This window comes from Tiliqua scincoides, chromosome 4 (assembly GCF_035046505.1).
Source record: "Tiliqua scincoides isolate rTilSci1 chromosome 4, rTilSci1.hap2, whole genome shotgun sequence".
NCBI classification, from domain to species: domain Eukaryota; kingdom Metazoa; phylum Chordata; class Lepidosauria; order Squamata; family Scincidae; genus Tiliqua; species Tiliqua scincoides.
The window spans coordinates 34,099,331-34,105,442 of NC_089824.1; positions in this window are offsets into that span (position 1 = coordinate 34,099,331).

Below are 6,112 nucleotides of genomic sequence, written 5' to 3' on the forward strand. Positions count from 1 at the left end.
GTAGGTTGGGACCCACTAGGTGGGTTGTGAGCCAATTTCAGGTGGGTCCCCATTTGTTCCAATATTTTATATTAAATCTTAGACTTGATGCCACTTTGATATGTGACTGCATTTGGGGAAGTGTTACAGACCTGTACTTTTAACAAACTACTATGTATATTTTTTTAACAATGATAGTAAATGGGGCTTACTCCTGGGTACGTGTGGGTAGGATTGCAGCATAGGATTGTTAAAAATCCTGATTCCTGTTTGATGATGTCACTTCTGGCCATGACATCACTTCCGGTGGGTCCTGACAGATTCTCATTCTAAAAAGTGGGTCCCTGTGCTAAATGTGTGAGAACCACTGCCTTATACTATAGCTGAGAAAAAAGAGCTGTTTCCCCTGCCTCTCATAGTTTCATTATATTTCTAGGGAAGAGCTTTGCAGGCTCTGGAGCTCTGTGTTGTATAATGGACTCTGTCTCCCCCCACCCCACCCCAGGGAAACATTATTCATAATAACAGTGTATTGTGTTTCTGCAAAAGTCATCATTATGGTGTCCAGGCACACAGAAGGTATAGTTTAGTATTCATGCAATTCCATGCTAGTTTTGAGACAAGTAGAAACCAGAGTGTGTATAGGATTTTGGGGCTCAAATTTTCAAACATTTAAGGAAAGCCACTATACATTAAACGGATTTATCAGTTGTTCTCCACCCCTTTCTCCTCTCAAGGGACTGTCAAGATCTGTAATTCTGTAAGGTGGTGAGGTCTAATGGAACATTTTCAACATTCTTGCAGAACTTCCAGTCTAAAAGTTATTTGGCAGAAACTAATCAGTTTAAAATTGTCTGCAGGTTCCCCCCCCCACCACCACCATAGGATGCAAAGCATGCCTTTTTGGTGTTGCTGCATCGGTGCTGGTGGCAGAGGTTAGGACTGGGCTGTCAATGTAACACGTAGCCCTTGGGAAATGTAGTGGCCTAGACTAGAGACATTCACACCCGCCTCTCTGCAAATGTGTCCGTTTGCCTCCTGCTGAGCTTGATGCTTCTTCTAAGCTAAGATCCTTTGAAAAACGTTTCAAAGGCATCGCCTGAGCATTCCTTCTGTGGATGTCATTGCTCCTGCTGCAAGGCAAGTCCTGTTACTGTACCCGCCTTTATTCCCTGCCTCCACTACATCCCTGACCAGCCCAAACTCGACTGCTGCAGGTGTTTCAGAGGGACAGAGGCTGGGCAGAGAATTTTAAGGGGGAAAACTGGGAAAATATTCACTCCCCTTGCTGAGCATTAGGGTATCTGGGTGGGCTGGGCCTCCTGTAGCTACAGATTATTTAAAAAATGGATAGTTGCAGTCCATTTCTAGTGTTAAGCCTGTCTGTTAATGATGGGTGTACTTTGGCCTTAAGAGTCTTCTGTAAGCCTAGAGGTGTTTGAACCATGCCCCGTTCCCCCCCCTTCCTTCCACTGTTCTGTTAGGCCGGTCACTGCAACCTTCAGGGAAGCTAAACTGTTCTGGAGCAAGTCATGTATCAGCCCTGTCTACAACATAGGTGTTTATTCATTTCTCTCACAGCGTTAGCTGTCACAATTCCAGTCTTTCAATACCCACTCCTTCTCAAAGCAACACTGAGATATCGGTTGCAATGATTCTAATTTTAGAATTGGGGAAATGAGATGGGGAGGCTTGCACATGTCTGCTTGCACAGCCATTTCCTAATCATACTTCCCTGTAGGTAAGGACTAGTTCACACACCCTTTTATGTTCAGTGCCTGATGACTGATGATACATCTCGTGCTATCACAACATCAAGCAGCACCTTTCATTCCTGAATGAATCATATCAGACAGAACTTTCACATTACCATGAACAAACCTTTCCAGTGAAATCTGTTCATACATTCAGGTGCACATAATGAAATGCAAGGAAGTGCAGAGAAATCAAGTGATATTTATGAAAGTGTAAACAAGCCCTAAGGTTCACTGAAATCAACAGAACTAACCTCCCTGCAAATATACTCAAGACCAGGAGGGGCAAGAGAGGGGCTTGTGGGTATCAGGAAATTGGAGAAGGAGCAGTGGTGAGACAAACAGGATGCAGGGGGAGGGGCAAGAGAGGGGTTTGTGGGTATCAGGAAATTGAAGAGGGAGCAGTGATGAGACAAACGGGTAGATGAGCCTCGTCAGCCTGGAAAGGCAGCTCATCTAAGAGAAGGAAAACTCTGATCTCAAACCTCCACTGCCTTGTGACTACATCCAGTTGTGGAAAAGGCTTCAGGAGTCAACCTCGAGGCAAAATCAGGAGCCGGAGTCCCTGAGGCAGTTTGTGGCTGTACACAGTCACGCTCTGGCAACTCCTGCGACGCCACTGGAACCAACCGTATTCCATTGGATCATTCCAGCGACGTGGAGAGGGGGGATTTGCTGCATGGGTAACAGCCTATCCTCCATACCTTCGTTACCCAGGCTTCGCGCACTGGAGAGGACACTCCAACTTCGCCATACGGCGTCGGCACAACACGGGAAGCAGCAGTTACCGGTTATAAGTCTTCACTCGATTGGCGTACAGCGTGACGCCAGGGGCTGATTCCGACGGTGGGAGAGATCATTGCATCTCATTGGGCAGCTACCGCCCGCCTTAAGCTGGGTAGTCCCCAGCCAGTAAGGTGTTGCCTCGCCATGGTCCGTTAAACTCACGGGGTGTGTGGGGTTTAGGGTGAAAACCGACAAGCGGATCGACAACTCTGCACCATGCAATAAAAAACTGAAAACTCCTGCCCTAAAGCTGGGCACCTGGAACGTAAGGACAATGACACCTGGCTTCTCTGATGACCTGCAAGAAATAGACGACGCACGCAAAACAGCTGTCATCGACATGGAGCTGAGCAGACTGCAGATGGACATCGTCGCCCTTCAAGAGACTAGGCTGCCAGATTCCGGATCTGTCAAGGAGAGAAATTTCTCATTTTTCTGGCAGGGAAAACCACCAAACGAAACCAGGGAACATGGCGTTGGCTTTGCGGTCAGAAATACCCTGCTGAAATCCATCATCCCACCTACTGTGGGAAGTGAAAGAATTTTGTCCCTCCAGCTCAAGTCATCAGCAGGACCTGTCACTCTCATCAGTGCTTATGCACCGACTCTGTCGTCTCCAGCAGAAGCCAAAGACAAATTCTAAGATGACCTGGCCACCACTATCAAGAAGATCTCCGTAAAAGAGCCATTGTTCATCCTCGGCAATTTCAATGCTAGAGTTGGTGCTGATAACAGTTCGTGGCCCACTTGCTTAGGTCAGTTCGGCACTGGGAAGATGAACGAAAATGGCCAACGCATGCTAGAGTTTTGCTGTCTTCATGGTCTCTGTGTCAGCAACACATTCTTCAACACGAAGCCCCAACATAGAGTCTCTTGGAGACACCCAAGATCAAAGCACTGGCACCAGCTCGACCTGATTCTCACCAGACACTCCAGCCTTCCCAGCATCAAGATCACGCGCAGCTATCAGGGTGCTGCTTGCGACACCGACCATTCCCTGGTGTGCAGCAGAGTGAAACTGCAAACAAAGCGACTGTACAACGCGAAAAAGGAAGGAAGACCTCGCATTGATACCAGCAAGACCCGGGATCAGAGAAAAGTGGAGGAATTTGCACGAGCGCTTGAGGAATCTCTTCCAGGCCTGGTAGATGCAAAGGCATCCAACAGATGGGAACATTTCAAGAATGCCGTTTACAACAACGCCTTGTCCATATTTGGCAAGAAGACCAACAAGACGGCAGACTAGTTTGAAGCCCACTCTGAGGAGTTGACACCAGTCATTGAGGAAAAGAGGAGAGCTCAAGCAGCATACAAGGCCTGTCCCAGTGAGCGCAACCTGCAGGTCCTCCGAGCTGCTTGAAGCAAAGTCCAGCAGACTGCCAGGAGATGTGCTAACGACTACTGGCTCCAGCTCTGTTCCGAGATACAGATAGCAGCTGACACGGGCAACATCAAGGGGATGTATGATGGTATCAAGCAGGCCCTAGGTCCAACACAGAAGAAAATGGCCTCTCTGAAGTCTGCCACAGGCGAGGTTATCCAGGATTGGATGCAGCAGATGGAACGCTGGGTGCAGCACTACTCTGAGCTATATTCCAGAGAAAATGTAGTCACCGAAGAAGCGCTGAACAACATTGAGTGCCTGCCTGTGCTGGAGGAGCTTGACAGTGAACCAACCCTAGAAGAACTTCACGTGGCCCTGGACTCCCTTGCCTTTGGCAAGGCACCTGGAAAAGACAGCATCCCTGCTGAAGTCCTAAAGTGCTGCAAAGAGATCATCGTCACTGAGCTGCATGAAATCCTCTGTCTCCGCTGGAGAGAAGGTGGAGTACCTCAAGACATGAGGGATGCAAACATCATCACGCTGTACAAGAACAAAGGCAACAGGGGTGACTGCAATAACTACCGTGGCATCTCTCTCCTTAGCGTTGTAGGAAAGTTGTTTGCCCGAGTTGCACTAAAGAGGCTCCAGGTACTTGCAGAGAGCGTTTATCCAGAATCACAGTGCGGATTCCGAGCCAACAGGTCCACCACTGATATGGTAGTCTCCCTTAGACAACTGCAGGAGAAATGCACGAAACAGCAACAGCCACTTTTTATAGCCTTCATAGATCTCACGAAGGCCTTCAACCTGGTCAGCAGGGATGGCCTCTTCAAGATTCTCCCCAAGATTGGATGTCCACCCAGGCTCCTCAGCATCATCCGATCCTTCCACAAGGACATGAAGGGCACTGTTGTCTTCGATGGCTCCACATCAGACCCCTTTGACATCCAAAGCGGCATGAAGCAGGGCTGTGTTCTTGCACCAACCTTGTTTGGGATTTTCTTCGCTGTCCTGCTGAAGCATGCCTTTGGAACCGCAACAGAAGGCATCTATCTCCGGACCAGATCAGACGGAAAGCTCTTCAACCTCTCCAGACTGAGAGCAAAGTCCAAAGTCCAGCTGAAATGTCTGCGTGACTTCCTCTTTGCCGACGATGCAGCTGTCACTACCCATTCTGCCAAAGATCTCCAGCAGCTCATGGATCGTTTTAGCAAGGCCTGCCAAGATTTTGGACTGACGATCAGCCTGAAGAAAACACAGGTCATGGTTCAGGATGTGGACTCACCTCCCTGCATTACAATCTCTGCGCATGAACTGGAGGTTGTCCATGACTTTGTGTATGTACCTTGGCTCAACGATCTCTGACACTCTTTCTCTCGATACCAAACTAAACAAACGCATCGGTAAAGCAGCTACCACGTTTTCCAGACTCACAAAGAGAGTCTGGTCCAACAAGAAGCTGACGGAACATACCAAGATCCAGGTCTACAGAGCTTGCGTCCTGAGTACACTTCTGTACTGCAGCGAGTCATGGACTCTTCGCTCACAACAGGAGAGGAAACTGAACGCATTCCACATGCGCTGCCTCCGACGCATTCTCGGCATCACCTGGCAGGACAAAGTTCCTAACAACACAGTCCTGGAACGCGCTGGAATCCCTAGCATGTATGCACTGCTGAAACAGAGACGCCTGCGTTGGCTCGGCCATGTCGTGAGAATGGATGATGGCCGGATCCCAAAGGATCTCCTCTATGGAGAACTCGTGCAAGGGAAGCGCCCTACAGGTAGACCACAGCTGCGATACAAGGACATCTGCAAGAGGGATCTGAAGGCCTTAGGAGTGGACCTCAACAGGTGGGAAACCCTGGCCTCTGAGTGGCCCGCTTGGAGGCAGGCTGTGCAGCATGGCCTTTCCCAGTTTGAAGAGACACATGGCCAACAGACTGAGGCAAAGAGGCAAAGAAGGAAGGCCCATAGCCAGGGAGACAGACCAGGGACAGACTGCGCTTGCTCCCGTTGTGGAAGGGATTGTCACTCCCGAATTGGCCTTTTCAGCCACACTAGACGATGTTCCAAAACCACCTTTCAGAGCGCGATACCATAGTCTCTCGAGACTGAAGGTTGTCAACAGTAACAGGCTGCTCTTGTGTCTTTGGCTTTTGAACTCCGATGCCCTGGCTCTGAAGCCAGTGCTTTGCTGGATATTGCAACACTTGTCAACTAACAAACAAACCTTAAAAGAACTTGTGTTTTGCCATGAAAGATTCCA